At 47.2% G+C, this 18513-nt stretch overlaps 1 protein-coding gene across 5 annotated transcripts in view; it reads right to left on the bottom strand.

The window, feature by feature from the left end:
- The window catches only part of MS4A15 (membrane spanning 4-domains A15), a 40054-nt gene that overhangs the window by 13330 nt on the left and 8211 nt on the right, over positions 1-18513 (bottom strand). For 3 of the 5 annotated variants that reach the window (XM_063633435.1, XM_063633405.1, XM_063633455.1), the window contains exon 1: positions 65-141. The exons of 1 other annotated variant lie outside the window; for it this stretch is intronic. The gene's annotated coding sequence lies outside the window, so the exon portion shown is untranslated. Of the gene's footprint in view, positions 1-64; positions 155-18513 lie in introns of those variants that run through there. One more of the 5 variants, XM_055294152.2, reaches the window with a different exon arrangement.

Raw genomic sequence — 18513 nt, 5'->3', positions numbered from 1 at the left:
AGCTCCTTTTGGAGGAGCGTATATTTAAATGCCCTTCTTTTCCCAGAAAGGGCAAGTGACTTACCTAAGGACACACAGCGAGTGCAAGGTAGAGCTTAGCTACAGCACCGGTTTCTTCACCCCAGACCAGGACTCACTGCCACTTCCTGCCTCTCAGCTCTCGGCTATTGAGCTGGTGTCAATAATTCCCCTGGGTGTGGGAACTTCCCACCTGCTGTGGGAAGCTTTCTATTTGGCCACCCAAGCAGTTACCATTGATGTAGCCAAGAAATGTGTAGATATGGAAACTTTATGCAGAGTTTATAGCTTGCAGTGAACGCCAAGAATGAGTTCTTAGACAATTCCAGCTGAGTGGGGCTGGGGGCGGGTTGGGGGAGCTCTTCTGAGAGAGACCACCCCAGCATTTGTCCGCTAAGTATTTATTGAAAGAGCTTGTTAAACCACAAACATCCACTAGATGGCTTTTTGAGGGTCATGAGACACCTATGGCCTTGTAGAAACTCTCAAACCACCTTCTTAGGAGGCTGTTTTCAGCGTTCCTTGTTACACACCTCAATCCTTGTCCTGTTTTTAGGGTCAAGGAGTTACATTCTCATGCATAAATAACATACACACAGTGCCTCAGTATTTTTCCATGCCCCGACCTCAAATGCCATGTACATAAGCTTGGATATGTTGCCGTGCACCCTCAACATCTCCGTCTTCTTTAATTTTTAGAGTATGTTGGTTATTTAAAGCGAGGTAAGCTTCTATTGCTTTTTCTTGGTTATAGATGCGCTGAGTGGCAGCACAGAGCCATTTGTACATACCTAGCAAACAAATACAACAAAGAATAAGTATAGCGGCCATTACCCAAATGTGTATGTTTAACCCAGATAACTGTTTGGGTTTAACTGTTGAAAGCCTTTTTATAATTGTTGAAGGGTATTTGTTTATAATTGCTGCGACCATGTTTTAAGTTGTTTTTTAAATTGACACTTAAGAGTGGAAATGTGAGAAGACTAATGGTTGTGGTAAGCCTCTTGCAGGTGTGTTTTCACTCTCTCCCAAGCATATTGGGAGTTATTATATGGCAGAGGTGTGACACAGATAGAATTATATTGCCAATTACAATATAAATTTTGATGGGTAATGAATGCCTGCTGCTGATCCCCCAGCCATTCAACAGCGGCTTTAAGAGCCTCCAGGTGAGACAGAGTAGTTTTATTAATATTTACCTGTTTTTGAAATTTATGGGTTACATTATATACCATGTGGTTCACCACTGAAGCTGTGTGAATAGATTTAGTTAGAAAAACAGCTGCAGTAGCGGCAGTTGCTGATATAATAATAGCTGCGACTAAAAAAGCAATTAAAGTGGCCAGAAATCTTTTTTTCTGAGTATGAGACAGTGCTTTTCTAAATAGCTGCAGGGTCGAATCTCCTTCCCAGCTCCAGGTTAAATTTACAGGCAGCCAAAATTCTGCACGCCATTTTAAGATCATGACATAGGTTATATTTAACTAGGTAACATTTCGATGAGACAGGCATGTAGCATACTGGAAGAGACTTTAATACTATAAAAGGATTGATTCTGCTCTATGTTAGGAACACCTTGCCCAGACAAAAGTCTATAAGGGTGCGTAGTACAAATCATAACTGTGTCAGTAACATTATTGTGGAAAGAGAGGGTATAATTGCCACCGCTAGTAATATACTCACCATGTGAAAGAACCCGTTCAAAAAAACGAAGTCCTAATCTCCAAATTTGGGTATGAGCAGGGCTTAAAGCTTGTTTCCCTTTTAGTTGTAATATTGGTCCTGAAAGCCTGTACTCTGACCAGGTGATAGACTTATTGGAGGGACTCCCAGATCCAATAGTCTGATTTGCAGACGTAAGATAACCACGGGAACTCCAAACAAGCAAGGTGCCATTATCAAACAGAGGCCCTTGACACGGCGCAGGCTGTCTGGATGGAGACCACTGAATGGCCTCAAACTTACATCGCCAGTCCCTACTCAGACGGCATATAGGAAGATCAGGCGCTTGTGTGGCTTCATTAGAGACCTCCGTAAGATTAGTGGTAATAGCAGAAACAAAGGTCAAGTTTGCAAGCTTAGCATCCCTTTTAGGCAGATAGTAAAGATACTCAAGAAGAATAAGAGTAACACACTTACCATGTGCTATTGTGGAAAAACAAAGAGGGGGATTACTGGACAATACAACCAAGGAGTCATTAAGTTTAATCCATCCCAAATTTTCCATTAAAGGATAAGACAGGGGCATCCATCTACCTCTTGTCCAAGAAGTACCACTAGATGACAAAGGCAGGTCAGCATCCCACCATGAAATAACATTAAAAACAGGGGGATTTAGAACATGACTCCAGTAAACATGTTCTTGAGCTGATCCCACTTGGCAAAGGACAAGAATTACCAGCCACCCCAACATCTATGTCTGTCTTACTTTCTCAGAAGTTTTCCCAATTACCGCCAGATACATAAGAAACTGATTCTCTGCAGTTACAGAGGCTTCTATGGCTGCAAGCCGGATAGTTGCCTGTTGATCCAATTTCTTTAGCTGTCCCCAGGTAATGTCAGGTGCCTTCTGAGTCATCACTGTCATTGTCAGTCAATTCCCCAATGACAGGTCCTGTTCTCGAGAAGAGGGCCCGATATCCCCCCTTTTTTGTTTATTAAGATATACTTTAAGAGTTTGATGAGCTTGTTTAATAATGGCCTGACCAGTTGAGGTATAGAGAATCCCAGTCTTGTGTTGTATGTTGATTTTATTGCCAAAGTTGCAATGCATAGCCAAACTAAGCACTAAGATAGCAGGAGCCATTATCAGTTTTACAGTTTGTGGAAGGCCTGGAGTCATAATAGATTCAAACAAATGAGCAACTGCATCTTTAATTTTTTCTCCGGCCTGGGGAGTAGCATGTAGTAGGCCTATATAAGTGTCCACAGTAACGTGGAAAGATTTAAAACGTCCAAAGGGTGGATACTGAGTAACATCAGTTTGCCAGATAGCACTGGGCACCAGACCTCGTGGGTTGGCACCAAGTCCTAAGGAAAAAGGGGAAAGAGAATGCCGTTGGCAATCAGGATAGGTTTTAATAATCATGTGAGCTTGAGCAAGTGTTAAGTGAAACTATTCTTTAAGGCTGCAGGCGTTCTGATGAAAAAAAGCACAATCAGCTTGAACTCGCAAAAAAGCAGGAGAGTCTGCAAACCACATCTGTGTTTGTACCAGGTCATTAGCTCGAGCGTTCCCTTCTGATAAGGGACCAGGTAGCCCAGAACGAGAGTGAATATGTGTGATGTAAAGAGGGTGATGATCGAAGGGGGCTTGCCCCTCCACACCTGTGGGTATTTCTCGTCAGGTGGAGACAAGAGACTGAGAATAGAAATAAGACACAAAGTATAGAGAAGGAACAGTGGGCCCAGGGGACCGGCACACTCAGCATGCGAGGAACTGCACCGGCGCCGGTCTCCGAGTTCCCTCAGGGTTTATTGATTACTAGTTTCACTATCTTGGCATGGGGGGTGCGGCAGAAGAACAGGGTGAACAGGGTGATGGTGGGGAGAAGGTCAGCAGGAAAACATGTGAGTAAGGGAATCTGTGTCATAAATAAGTTCAAGGGAAGGTGCTGTGCCCAGATGCGCACGTAGCCTAGATTTATGTTTCTCTTTACCCAAACATCTCAGTTAGTAAAGAGTAACAGAGCAGTATTGCTGCCAGCATATCTCGCCTCCAGCCACAGGGCAGTTTTCTCCTATCTCAGAATAGAACGAATAGTCGGCTTTACACCGAGACGTTCCATTCCCAGGGGCATGCAGGAAACAGAGGCCTTCCTCTTATCTCAACCACAAAGAGGCCTTCCTCTTTTACTAATCCTCCTCAGCACAGACCCTTTACAGGTGTCGGGCTAGGGGACGGTAAGGTCTTTCCAATCCCACGAGGCCCTATCTCAGGCTGTCTCAGTCGGGGGAAACCTTGGACAATACCCAGGCTTTCTTGGACAGAGGTCCCTGCGGCTTTCCGCAGTGCGTCGTGTCCCTGGTTAATAGAGAATGGAGAATGGCGATGACTTTTACCAAGCATACTGTCTGCAAACATATTGTTAACAAGACTCATCCTGCACAGCCCTAAATCCCTTAAACCTTGATTCAATACAGCACGTGTTTCTGTGAGCACAGGGTTGGGGCTAAAGTTACAGGTTAATAGCATCTCAAAGCATAACAATTTTTCCTTGTACAGATCAAAATGGAGTTTCTTTTGTCTTCCTTTTCTACATAGGCATAGTAACAGTCTGATTGCTCTTTCTTTTCCCCACAATGATGGGCACAGAGGAGCTCTCATGCTGCGAGAAACAAAGCTAGTAGGGGTTCATTAGTAATGCCCTTCACATGTGCAAGATCTAAATGAGTAATACTACACACAGCATAAGCAGAATCAGTAACTATGTTTATGTCTTGGTGAGGAAAAGTTTGTAAGGCCAATATCAGGGCATCTAACTGTCTGTTGCGTAGTTTTAAAATGTTCCTGGATTTTGTGCTGCCATTTCTGCATGGCATCTTGCCACACTATAGCTGCTCTTCCAGTTTTTCCTAAACCATCTGTAAAGACAGTAGTGGCGTGAAGCAAGGGCTCAGAAACAACAATAGACACAAATTTAACAGGCACAGTTTGTAAAAAGTTCAGGAGCTCAGAGGCTGGTAAATGAAAGCCGATATTACCAATAAAGTCAGCTATTGCGACTTGCCAATCAAGAGCACAAGCTAGAAGAGTATGAAATTGTTTTTTGCTTAACGGTAGGAAAACAGTAGCAGGGTTATTTTTGCCATATGCCTGGTTAGGTCACAATTATAATATGTGGTTCCGGTCATTATTGCAGGAAAAGTTTGAGTCAGATGAGTTGTAGCGCCTATATTTTGGCATGCTTTAATAAACACACTGATTTCAGTGGCAGTGGCTTAGACTGGAGTTATTGCTGTCTGACAATCCTTATTTGCATTTTCAAAAGCCAATTGTAACATAAGAAGTTTGGTAGCTTTAGGATGGGGTACCTGTTTTTAACTGCAGCTTGCAATCGGTTGATAAATTTAATGTATGTTTCTGTGGCACCCTGTTTAACTGTTATAAAGGAACCCTGGGATGGTCTTATGGGTTTTTTTTTTAATGTTTGTATTGCTAGCTGTGAGTGTTGAGGAAATAGATGGCCATCTGCTTGACCCTGAGTCTGAGCTGAAGCAAAAGGCCCTGTTCCCAATAGCATATCAAGTTGTATCGGGATATTATTATCCAAATTTTGCAAGGACTGCTACATGGCTAAATCACGGTACTCACTCCACCACACAGTATATTCTGCAGTTGAAACCAAAACTTTTACCAAAGTTTTCCAATCACGTGGAGTCATCTTATAGCCATTTCCCAGAGCCTCAATCATCCCCTTCGTAAACGGTGAATGTACACTGTTTTCACGGATACTTTTCTTTAACTCTTTAAAGACAGTAAAAGGCAAGCTCTCATGCCATCTCCTGTTGTTTTGAACAATAACAGGGAATGCGCCAAAAAGCGCCTCAGAGTCTCCCTTCCTAAGTCCCTCTTGGAGGCACTCCTCTACTAAGGAAGTTTGACGAGGAGTCAGCGTTGAGGACGCGGCCACCCGATCATATAGATATTCACTGACTGGAGGTCTTATCCAAGAACCATCTCTTGGGCGGCCTCCAATCTCCTCAAGGGGGATGGGAGGCGCCATTGCCTGAATGGGGCCAACGAATACAGGTCCCTTTAAGGGTGGAGGAAAAGAGGGCAATGGCTTTTCTATAGGGGAAGGAAAAGGCTCCGGTCCGTCCTCATCATCACTAGAAAAAAATATCCCCTTATGCCCTACAGAAGGGAATGAAGTAGAGAGAGGACCCCCCCGCCCGCCCCGCCTCCCGCTGTTCTGGTTCCTGTTCTTCCTTCTCCTTTAAACCTCCTGAATTCCCTTCAGGCAGAGAAGATGGGCGGTCTGACCCACCGCAATCTGGCAGATAAAGCGGATACAACACCGAGTGTACCAGCGCCCAGGTGGTCAAAACAATAACCTTAGTAAAATGACCTTCCTCATATCCTCTTTTCAGGCAATGACCTACCTGCTCCCATGACTCAAGTCTAAGGTTCCTTGATGAGGAAGCCAAGGGCGTTCCTGCCGAATTAAAATCATAGCCTTGTGTAGAGCTCCAGGCTCTACAGTGCACTGGTTAGCCTTAAGTAGCTGTTGCACTATTTTTAAAAAACACTTTCTGTTCTTTGGTCATTTCTTGACCCATGATAATCCAACCCTTGATATTTTATGCGGGGTCCCATCCTTCTGACGGGAGTCAGGACTGTCCCTTACCGGGATTCCCCGAAAATTGATGAGTTTTCCTCCTTCACGCGTAACTTCAAGGCGATCACGTCGGGGTCACCACTTGCAGAGCGTATAGCTTGCAGTGAACGCCAAGAATGAGTTCTTAGACAATTTCAGCCGAAGGGGGCTGGGGGAGGGGGTGGGGGCAGCTCTTCTGAGAGAGTCCGCCCCAGCATCCGTCCGCCAAGTATTTATTGAAAGGGCTTGTTAAACCACAAACATCCTCTAGATGGCTTTTTGAGGTGGGGTCATGAGACACCTGTGGCCTTGTAAAAGCTCTCAAACCACATTCTTAAGGAGGCTGTTTTCAGCGTTCCTTATGACACACTTCACTGCTTGTCCTGTTTTTAGGGCCAAGGATTTACATTCTTATGCACAAATAACATACACACAGTGCCTCCGTATTTTTCCATGCCCCAACCTCAAATGCCATGTACATAAGCTTGGATATGTTGCCATGTACCCTCACACTTTAGGTGTGACTGGCCTGGGCAAACACTTTGGGAAAAAACACCCATCACCCAGGTGTCAGGAGACGATCTTACCAGGAAACAACAGAGTGATGAATCTGCCAGATTATACAATGAGATCGAAAACAATCATCCTTCTTGTTGGCATGGGTGGGTGAGGAGTTTACCAGTTCAGTGTAAGGGTCTGAGATAGAAGCCAGGATTTGAATTCCGGCTCCTCTGGTTACTGTGAGGCACGGGAGCAAGAGGGTCACTCCTCTGCCTCAGTTTCCTTACCTGTGAAATAGGGATAAAACCAATCTCGTAGAGTTTGGTGGGAAACACACACCAACTTGATAAAATCCATCCCTTACAATGCGACTTGTTATAACACGATGCAGCTGAGATGTTTTGTTAAATATAACATATCTAAGCCAGTGACTTACAATGGACCGTGGATGTGCATTGCTTCCCAGTGCTCTGAGAGCTGCTACGCATGCTCGGGAGACCGCCAGCTTGCAGATTGTGCAGCACATTCTCTGTGGTTCTGTAAGCACTCTTGGCTGATAAGGGCTCAGCCTCGCTATTCTGTGCTCAAAATATGTGTGTCTTCGGGAAGCCTCTGTGCCATTTATTTTGTGATAGGTCTGACCTATATTGGTGGACAAAGGGAGCAAGGGACAGCGTTGGACCCTATGCAGAGAAACAGAGGGAAAAGGACACATAGGCTCTTAAGCAAGGTTTTCAGTGACTGGAGGCACCTCCAAAGGAGATGGCTGAGAAAACACAGGATAAAAATCTGCTGGCATTAAGGGGTGGGGGAAGCCATTTGGCATTTTTAAGGGCTTACTAACATGGCTCCCTTCAGCCTAGGAGGTGTGACCAACACGTGATGCTCAGAGTGGATCTCCAGAGGGATTATGCTGTGACTTCCCACAAAACACCATCTCCACTGAGTCTCTCATTTCCATGATCTGACACTAACCTGATTATTAGTAGACATGACAACTACTCAGAACAGAGTTGGCAAACTTTTTCTGTCAAGAATCAGATAGTAGGCTGGGCGTGGTGGCTCATGCCTGTAATCCCAGCACTTTGGGAGCCCGAGACGTGTGGATCATGAGGTCAGGAGATCGAGACCATCCTGGCTAATACGGTGAAACCCTGTCTCTACTAAAAATACAAAAAATTAGCCGGGCGTGGTGGCGGGCGCCTGTAGTCCCAGCTACTCGGGAGGCTGAGGCAGGAGAATGGCATGAACCCGGGAGGCAGAGCTTGCAGTGAGCCGAGATCGCGCCACTGTGCTACAGCCTGGGCGACAGAGCGAGACTCCATCTCAAAAGAAAAAAAAAAAAAGAGAGAGAATCAGATAGTAAATATTTTGGGCTTTGGGGACCCATATAACTTTGATTGCAACCACGTGACTCTTCCATTGTAGTGCAAAGCTGACATAGTCAATATATACCCCAATGGGTGTGGCTGTGTTCCAATAAAACTTTATTTATGCCTGGGTGCAGTGGCTCATGTCTGTAATCCCAGCACTTTGGCAGGCTGAGGTGGGCAGATTGGTTGAGCTCAGGAGTTTGAGACCAGCCTGGGCAACATGGTGAAACCTTGTCCCTACCAAAAAAAAATACAAAAAAATAGCCAAGTGTGGTGGCACACACATGTCCCAGCTACTTGTGAGGCTGAGGTGGGAGGATCTCTTGAGCCCCAGAGGTCAAGGCTGCAGTGAGCTGAGACTGCACCCCTGCACTCCAGCCTGAGTGACAGAGTGAGACCTTGTCTCAAACAAAACAAAACAAAAACTTATTTACAGAAACAGATGGTGAGCCAGGTCTGATCTGTGGGCTGTAATTTGCCAACCCCATTCTTAGAACACTGCCTGGCACATAGTAAATGCTCAGTAAATTTTAGCTATTGCTTCAACTTGTGTGTCTCAGCCTCCAGAACTGTGAGGCATAAATTTCTTTTCTTTATAAATTACTCAGCCTCAGTTGTTCTGTTATAGCAGCACAAAATGGACATATTTGGAAAGACTATATAGTTTCTGAGGACACTGCTAAATATTGCCTATCCTAGTTGTTTATTTTGATTATTTGCTGTGATTTTGGGCAAAATATGAAATGGCACTGAGCTACTCTACATTTCCATAAAATAAAGATACTGAAGGCTGCTCACTATGCCTCAGATTATTGTAAGGGTCGAAAATGGTAAGAAAGTCCTTGGAAACTGGCGAGGTGCTGTGGATGTGTTGGGGTTCACTTTTGGGTGAGGGTTTCAAGATGATGTTGCTAATGATCCTATATCATCACTCACCTCTCTGGAACTTTCTTTTTTTTTTTTTTGAGACGGAGTCTTGCTCCATCAGGCTGGAGTGCAATGGCGCAATCTTGACTAACTGCAACCACCACCTCCCAGGTTCAAGCAATTCTCCTGCCTTAGCCTCCCAAGTAGCTGGGGCTATAGGCGTCACCAACATGCCCAGTTAATTTTTGTATTTTTAGTAGAGACAGGATTTGGCCATCTTGGCCAGGATGGTCTTGAACTCCTGACCTCAGGTGATCCACCCACCTTGGCCTCCCAAAGTGCTGGGATTACAGGTGCGAGCCACCTCGTTTGGCCCTCTCTGGAACTTTCTAAACCAATTAACAGTGATAGAGCCCCACATTGTTTCTGCACTGGTGCCAGGTTAATAAGAGCTTATCATAAACATTTTTTGAGGACTTACTCTTTTCTAGGCACTTCAAATAAGTTATTTCTTATCCTCACAATGGTCCTTTGATAATTCCTGAAAGTTTGTTTTATGGATGTGATAACCTCGGTTCAGGGCAGTGAAAGGACTTGCTCAAGGTGATATGTCATGAAATGTCTGAGCTGGGATTCAAGTCCAAGTTTGGTCATCCGCAAAGTCTGCATCTGTACCCCCTATTGCTGTCTCCAGTGCCAGACACAACTGTTATCTCCCCATTGTTCCAGCCCTTACATTCTGGGTGCCTTCAAGTTTGGCATGGCCACGTGACTTGTTTTGGTTAAACCAATGCAAGTGGAAGTAAACGCATAGCTTCTGGGTGGAGCATTTAGGTGTCAGCACGTGACTCTGCAGGGCTCTTTTTCCCTTTGTCACAGTGACGGTCAGTGTTCCAGGCAGAGGCTGCCTTATCGATCTGTGTCCCTGAGTGAGCAGAGCCTCCAGAAGACATAGAACAGAAGGAAGAAATAAACCTTTGTTGTGTTAAGCCACTGAGCTGTTTGTTATAGCAGCATAACTTAGTTTCTCCTGATTGTTACATTTTCCCAGAATGAATACATACAGGAGTAAAACACAAAGTCCATGTCCTCAAAGGACTTAGAGTTTAGTAGGAGGAGCAAGAGCAGTTTGCAATTCAGTCCAACAAACAATTGTTGAGTGTTTACTATGAGCACCAAGTTCAGGGGCTGGGAATGCAATGATGAATTAAGGCTGGGTGTCCTGCTCTCAGAGACTAGCAAGGTAGAGGAGGCTCAGTGGGGGGAGGGAGAAGTGTTCCTGATTGTGGAACTCAGGGATGTCTTCAGGGAGGACGTGGACCCAAAACAAGGGTCCTCTGCCTGCTCTCCTGCTGTCCCCATCTCCCTTGCCCCACGCTCCTTCTCTTTCCTTTTTCTCTCTTCTTCAATCTCTTTCTCCTTCCCCACCTTCTGTGGTTTGAATGTGTCCCCTCCAAAATTCATGTTGAAACTCAATCTCCATTGTGATGGCATTAGGAGGTGGGGCCTTTTGGAAAATGGTTAAGTCATGAGGGCTCTGCCTTATGAATAGATTCATGCCTTATAAAAGGCAGAGAGGGAACTAGCTTAGGTCCTTTTGCCCTTATGCCTTCTACCATGTGAAGACACAGCATTTGTCCTCCACGGAAGATGCCGCAACAAGGTGCCACCTCAGAAGTAAGTGAGGAATGGGGCTCACACCAGACACCAAATCTGCTGGCACCTTGATCTTGGACGTCTCAGCCTCCAGAGCTGTGAGGCATACATTTCTGATGTTTATAAATTACCCAGTCCCTTTGGGAGGCCAAGGCGGGTGGATCACGAGGTTAGGAGATCAAGACCATCCTGGTTAACATGGTGAAACGCCATCTCTACTAAAAATACAAAAAATTAGCCGGGCCTGGTGGCGGGTGCCTGTAGTTCCAGCTACTTGGGAGGCTGAGGCAGGAGAATGGCCTGAACCTGGGAGGCGGAGCTTGCAGTGAGCCGAGATCATGCCACTGCACTCCAGCCTGGGTGACAGAGCAAAACTCTGTCATAAATAAATAAATAAATAAATAAATAAATAAATAAATAAATAACCCAGTCTTGGGTAATTTGTGATAGCAGCACAAAATGGACATATTTGGGGAGACTGTACAGTTTCTGAGGACATTGCTAAAGATTGCCTTGGCTGGGAGTCCATGAACACTGGACAAGAGAAACAGATAGCAGAACGACGAAGAACTCGGGGTGAGAGGGGACCCACCCCGCCCATCGGTCTCTCCCTTCCTCAGATGTAATTATGAACATTTACAGCCTGCATCTCACTCTAAGGGATTATTAGGTGTGATTTAGAGATAAGAAAACAGAAGTTCAGAGAGGACGAGTATTTTCCTTCTAGTTGCACAGCACCTCAGTGGCAGAACAGGAATGGACCCAGACTCCCATCTGTCAGTAGGAAGAGTGCTGACGTTATGGAATTCCTATACTTTTAGGTTTGAGTCCTGGCTTTGTCAGATGAAGGAACAAATGCTTGAACTTCACTCCTGGGTGTTATAGTTCTGAAATGCTTGTTGTTCACAGATCAGCAAATGAGAAACAAATTGGGACCAAATGAGTGTGCCAGTTTTCTACTTCCCCAAGTAAGTTCATGCAAAAAGTCATCCATGTTTTCACCATCATCTAGAAAAGATATTTTAACACCAAAGAAGTAGAAAGGACATAATTTTAAGATACAGGCTGGGTGCGGTGGCTTACACCTGTAATCCCAGGATTTTGGGAACCCGAGGTGGGTGGATCATGAGGTCAGGAGATTGAGACCATCCTGGCCAACATGGTAAAACCCCGTCTCTACTAAAAATACAAAAATTAGCTGGGCGTGGTGGCACATACCTGTAATCCCAGCTACTTGGGAGGCTGAGACAGGAGAATCGCTTGAACCCAGGAGGTGGAGGTGAGCCAAGATCGTGCCCCTGCACTTCAGCCTGGGCGATAGAGCAAGACTCCATCTCAAAAAAAAAAAAAGATACAAACACGAAACCTTAAAATTTAAATGAAACAGTTTTAACTTGGTGAGCCCCTCACCACTCTGCCCGTATAGTTGTCATTTCACCAGGGACAGGTGAACACTGCGTCTGAGACCCACAGTGGTGTGTGGCAGGTTTGTGGACCTTCTGGGGTGGGGAAGGACCAGCCCCATGCAGTTCAGCTGGGCTCTTCCTGGTCTTTCAGGTCAGACTGGGCCTGCCCAGCCCCAGAAGGGAGCACATGTGTAATTAACAACATCTCTCCTGGGCAGGTGGTGAGAAATTTGAGAAAATGGAGACCTTGTGATCCTCAAGAGAAAACACCTACAAAAATAGGCTCCCTGTCAACAGGCAGGTTAAGTGAAATCATGAGCATGAAAGTGTCACATAGTTCCTGAGATTGCAAATTCCTCTCTCTTCCTAGCCCTCTGCAGCCACCACCAGCACCTCTGCACACTGGGGCCAGGGACTAACCCATCTGCCACGTTCCAGAGGCCACCTGGCCCATGCCCCAGCTCTGTGCCACCCAGAAGGAGGAGTCTCTTTTTCTTACTAACCAATCAGTCAGCATGCCCAAAACACAAATGCATGTATGTCAGGGACAGACAGGTGGAGGAGGGAAAGCCACTGTCCCTTGCCTCTAGGAATCTGCAAGATACCCACCAGAGGAACAGCTGCCTGTGGCAGAGACACAGAAAATACCTAGACATCACCAAAATGCATGACATCACCAAAATGCATGTCATCACCCAGTGAATGAGCAGTGGTAGTTACAGCCCCTCATATGCACAGCCCTTTCACAGTTTATAAAGAGCCATCACCTGTATGAGACTACAGAACCATCCAGTAGCCCTGTAAGTTGAGTGTTATTCAGCCCATTTTGCAGACCAGTAAACCAAAGGCTAGAAATAGCAGTGTGGGAGAATGGGACAGGCTGTGGGCCTTGAAGGCCGATGTATTTATCAGAGATGTTAAAGGGAGGTTTCAGCTGAGACCAGGTACTCAAGTGAGCTGTGCTGTAGACGGCCCAGTGGGATGTGCAGAAAGTGGGTGGCTGAGAACCTGCTAGATGCCTTTCGCACCTCCCCCATGGGGTTGGCAGTGGGGATTGAGAGCAGGTTTTGGGAGAGAACTTATAGAATCATCTGAGCACTGTATATGGGGGAGGGGGATGCGTCCTTCTTCATCTTAAGGCAGAGAGGCTGGTTTTAAGGAGACTCCTGGGAGACATTTCAATGTACAGCCTGCATAGTGGACCTGCCAGATTCCTCCTGCGTTGAGGGAGGAATTTTGTGGGGGGGACACAGGAGAGAGATCCCAAGTGTGGGGGGCATTTCCGTAGGACCCATGAAAACACCTGCAGAGGAGTCAGCTTTTCCTCTGCCAGTCTCAGGGAGTTGATGCTAGCTTCCAACAGTATCAGACAAGTACGCATTCCTACCCCGTTCCCCTCTTTCCCCATTATTCAGCCTTGGAGGGAGCAGAAGCCACAGTTAGCTGGCTGGCTGGGGAGGAGGAGGGAAATCCAGTGGGAAAAGGGAGAGGAAGCCCACCAGACACCCTTTCTCACCTGCCATGTGCCTGGGCTGAGAACCGAGGGGCCCCAAATCAAGTCGTGACATAACACAAGATTGAACACTTTAATTACTAGATCACAGCTGTTTGTCTTGTCTGAGTGCAGTCAGAAAAGCCATTGGACTGCCCCAATCTCAGCCTTCTATGGTTGCTGTGAGTTTTAAAAGAGTTAATACCCAACCTTGTGCCTAGCACAGTGCCTGGTACACAGGAGGCATGCCATTGCCATGCCTTTTAGCTTCTATTATTTTAACGACCTTATGAGGTTGGTACTATTAGTATTCCCATTTTGCAGATGAGGAAACTGAGCTCAGGACATTCAGTGACAGGCTGCCCCAGAGTCCTAGGCTGAGCCGCCCTGAGCAGCCAGGACTTGTCTTGTGAGCATCTCTGTTTATCACCTTTATTCACGAGGAGCCAAAAGCAGCTTTGTTCACGGGCTGCAGCTGCTGCCAGGAATGGGGCATTACCAGCTGGAAGAGAGGGTGTCTTGGACAAAATTTACAAGAGCACATCTGGGTGGTGAGGCCCTACACATCTGCACATCTGAGAGGAGGCAGTTCTGCTTAGTGGTTAAGCTACAGGCCTTGGGATCAGCTTGGTAAGAATGCACCCTACTGTTCAATGAGCTTAACTAGCTGCATGACTTTGGGCAAGTTGCTTAGGCTCTCTGGGCCTCACTTTCCCCATCTGCCAGATGAGTGGCTGTGAGGGTGGTGGGTGCTCCAGGCTCCTGAGGATGCTCCATCTACTTTGCCCATTGGTCGCTGTGGCCCCACCACTTTGTGGATCAGGTAGGAATTCACCCCTTCTGTCTAAGTCTGACCCCATGGCGTCTATCTGGATGCCAGAGCCGGGAAGCTGGGCCCGGGTTCCTCCAATCTCAGCCCTTCCAGGACAGCCTAGACCTGCCCTGCCGGCCTAGAAAGGATGCCAACAGATGCAAACACACCATGGTGGACGCAGGCCTCCCCTGCCTTCCCACTCCCCAAGCTTGGCCCCTTGACAGGGTTCTGCTCTACGCCACTGTGCTCTCCATCGCCACTAAGGGCCAGCTGCAGGGACAGCCCCTTTCCTGCCCTGGGCTTCCGTTTCTTCATCTATAAATGAGAGGTGAAACAATTTGCCCCTCGGCTCCTTTCCAGCTAAGAAGCCCTGCCGGGTCCTTCTCTTTTTCTTGCAAGGTGCCTGCATCTCAGCAGGAATCACCTTTCTGCCCAGTCCGGAGCTGGGTTGGAGTGGGGACCTACACTCCATTTCCCTGGGAGAATGGTTAGGGCCCCAGGGTCTCTAGGGGATGCCTGAGTCATCTCAGCCACTGGCTTTGAGGAGAGAAGACAGAGGCCCCTCCTTTACCCCACTCACCTGTGCAATGGGGCCCACGGGCTCTGGGCTGGTGGTTCCCTGTCTGTGGGAGGCAAGGAGTTCAGTGGGCCCCGGGAGCCGTCCAGCCCCTTAGTGCCAGGTGGGGGATAAGATGCACGGGGAGGGCCGCACCCTCCTCTGATGAGCAGCTCTACCTCTTTCCTTTCCTGGGGATCCCAGGTGCTCCTGCGCCAGTTCCCCTGCTACGCCTCCGGCCTGGGCGGCCTGGACTGCCCCCCTGGAAGGGCAGAGGGTACTCACCGGGCTGCCACCGCTGCTATGCTGCCGCTTGCTCCCGGCTGCGTCTGCTCTCCCGCAGCCAACTCTCCTGAGTTCACACATATTCATGTGAAATCCTTGCTATTTGCATGGGGCTTGGAAATCCACTCTGCTTGCGAGCTGCCGCCTCTGGGAAGTTCTCAGGTCCCTCCTGGCTCAGAGGCCTCTGTCCATATGGCCCAACTGAGGGAGAGGAGGAAGCCGCTCGTGGAATCATCGGCCGCCAGGCCGCAAGGGCCCAGGGAGAGCATCTGGATCCCTTCCTACAATCTACAAAAGGGGAAACCGCGGCCCAGAGAGGCAGGTTGCCTGCTGGGGTACCCCAGTTAGCATCAGAGCTGGGATGGGGATCCACACTGGCCTTCATCCTCCTGCCGCTGAGAGGGGGTAACTGAGTAATCAGAGGCCAACTGGCTTTCTTCCACTGGACTTGTCCAATGTTAGACTGGGGGCCAGGGATCCCACAACTTCCCAATGGCAGGAGCATAGGGGTGTGTGAGCATAGGGGTGAGGGTGTGTGAGGGTTTGAGCATGCGCACACGTGTGTGTGAGTATGTGAGCATGTGTGTGCATGTGAGTGTGGATGTGTGTGGATGTGTGTGGATGTGAGTGTGTGAGTGCATGGATGTGTGTGGCGGTGTGTGAATGTGTGAGGGTGGGCGTTAACGTGTGTGCACATACACATGTGTGTGTAAATACATGTGAGGATGTGAGTGTGAATGTGTGTGCACATGTAGGTGCGAGTGTGTGTGCACACGTGCTTGTGCACATGAGCATGTGGGTGTGTGCGCATGCATGTGAGAGTAAGGTGTGTGCACACACGTGCCTATGCACACACGTGTGTGAGAACACATATGGGTGAGTGTGCACACACACGTGTAAATCTGTGTGCGCCCATGTGCATGATGCACACGTGTGCATGTGTGTACAAATGAGTGTGTGTGCATGCGTGTGTGTGAATGTGTGCACACGTATGTGTGTGCACACGTTAGTGTGAGTGTGCACATGGAGTGATATTGGAGTGGCACATGCAAGTGGAGCAATTTGTTCATCAGTTTCTGGGTTCAAGTTCTTACCAAAATTGCCCCTGATGGCCCCACACAAAGTCAGGGAGATGACACAGGACCTGAGGGCTCAAGATGGCACAGGGAATGGTCTGGATGCCCATGGCTGGGCCAGCTCTCAGTTGAACCAGCACCACACCTCCTGAATCTAGAGATGGAGTCTCTTTTGCCAAATCCTTGAAACTGAGCTGCCTTGTGGCTTCCTTTGCCAATAGAACAAGGCAGAAGTGGCCATGTATCGGGTCCGAGCTGCTTCTGTTCTCCCTTGGAGCTCTGCAACCACCATGGACCACTCCTGGACCAGCCTGCTGGAGGATGAGACACATGGAGCGCAGCCAAGCTGGCCCAGTTGTCCCCGCTGAGGTCCCACACATGCAGTCAAGGTCAGCAGGGCCACCTAGCTGACCCTCAGCTGAACACAAGCACATGGATGAGTCCTGCCAAGCCCAGATCAGATCAGGAAGGCTGCCCAGCCAACCAACAGACTCGTGAGCAAAAATAAACGCTTCTTGTGGGATGCCTCTGAGGTTTTACAGAAATTTTGTGGCAATAGCTAAGTGCAACAGTCCGTTTCTTTATGGTGGCCTGATCATTGCTCATATCAGCAACCCTGTAGGCCCAGACCAAGCAAGGCATGCTGAAATTTAAGAACTAGGAACAGCAGGAAAAAATGGAAATGTCCAGACTCTAAGCTCAGCACTAAGCCCTACCCTCTCATTGCCCAGTGCTGTGCTATCCCAGCTGATGACCTATTTACCTTCCTTGGTGCTGCTATAGGCCGAGTGATTCCTTCCTTGCTTTTGCTTTTGGGAATGCTCGATTGTTTCCCGTTATTTACAAGTTTTTAGTGTTGCTGCTGTTGTTATTATTATTGCGATTGCTCTTCTTCTTCTTCTTCTTCTTCTTCTTCTTCTTCTTCTTCTTCTTCTTCTTCTTCTTCTTCCTCCTCCTCCTCCTCCTCCTCTTCTTCTTCTTCTTCTTCTTCTTCTTCTTCTTCTTCTTCTTCTTCTTCTTCTTCTTCTTCTTCTTCTTCTTCTTCTTCCTCCTCCTCTTCCTCCTCCTCCTCCTCCTCCTCCTCTTCCTCTTCTTCTTCAACAGAGTTTCACTCTTGTCACCCAGGCTGGAGTGTAATGGTGCTATCTCAGCGCACTGCAACCTCTGCCTCCTGAGTTCAAGCAATTCTTCTGCCTCAGCCTCCCAAGTAGCTGGGATTACAGGCGTACACCACCACACCCAGCTAATTTTTGTATTATTAGTAGAGACGGGGTTTCGCCATGTCGGCCAGGCTGGTTTCGAACTCCTGACCTCAGGTAATCTGTGCCCCCTCAGCCTCCCAAAGTGGTGGGATTACAAGCGTGAGCCACCGTGCCCGGCCATTGCTATTATTCTTGATGTTCTAATTCATTCCTTTTTTTGGCTATAATTTTGTCATTATGAGAATATTATATACGTGGAGTCATGCAGTATGCAATACTTTGAGATTGGGTTTTTCACTCATGTCCTTGAAATCCAAATTGTTGTGTGTATTGAAGGAAACCAGATTATGTCACCCCCAAATATGCCTCTTTGATGTAAAAAGTATTTCAAGCTGAAGGCAATTAAGAAGAAGCAAATGCAGGAAAAGTTCCCTCTATCCTCTTCCTTTTCTGCCTAAAGGCAGGATGTAAATTCTCCTTTGCTGGAGAAGACTCTAGACTCTTATTAGCCCAGAAATCGCTCCAGAGGAAACTGTAAGCAAACCTTACTCCATTAGTTTCTTTCCATATATTTAACTTCCCACCGTTTCCTGCCTTTGGAAGCCTAAAACTGCTTTCCTTTGTCCTGTCATTTCTCTACAAATCCATTGTTCTTTGGGGAAGATGCTATGTAAGCAGATTCCAAGCCACTGCCCTGAGTTACTTCTCCTTGAGGTTTTTCCCAGGTGATGTGTGCTGTGTGGGCTAATTAAACTGCTTTTCTCTTGTTAACCTGTCTTTTTGTTAAAGAGCCTCAGCTGAAAACCTATTTTAGCTTGATTTAGAACTGACTTAGAACTGGTTTTTCAACAGTGAACACACACCAGGGACCACGGAACAAAAATGCACCCTGCCCTTTGCCAGGTTAAAAGATACCGAGAGCCAAAGGAGAATTATTATGAAAGAAA

The sequence above is a fragment of the Symphalangus syndactylus genome, chromosome 1 (genome assembly GCF_028878055.3).
Source record: "Symphalangus syndactylus isolate Jambi chromosome 1, NHGRI_mSymSyn1-v2.1_pri, whole genome shotgun sequence".
Taxonomy (NCBI): domain Eukaryota; kingdom Metazoa; phylum Chordata; class Mammalia; order Primates; family Hylobatidae; genus Symphalangus; species Symphalangus syndactylus.
This window is presented reverse-complemented; position numbering and strand designations above follow the sequence as displayed.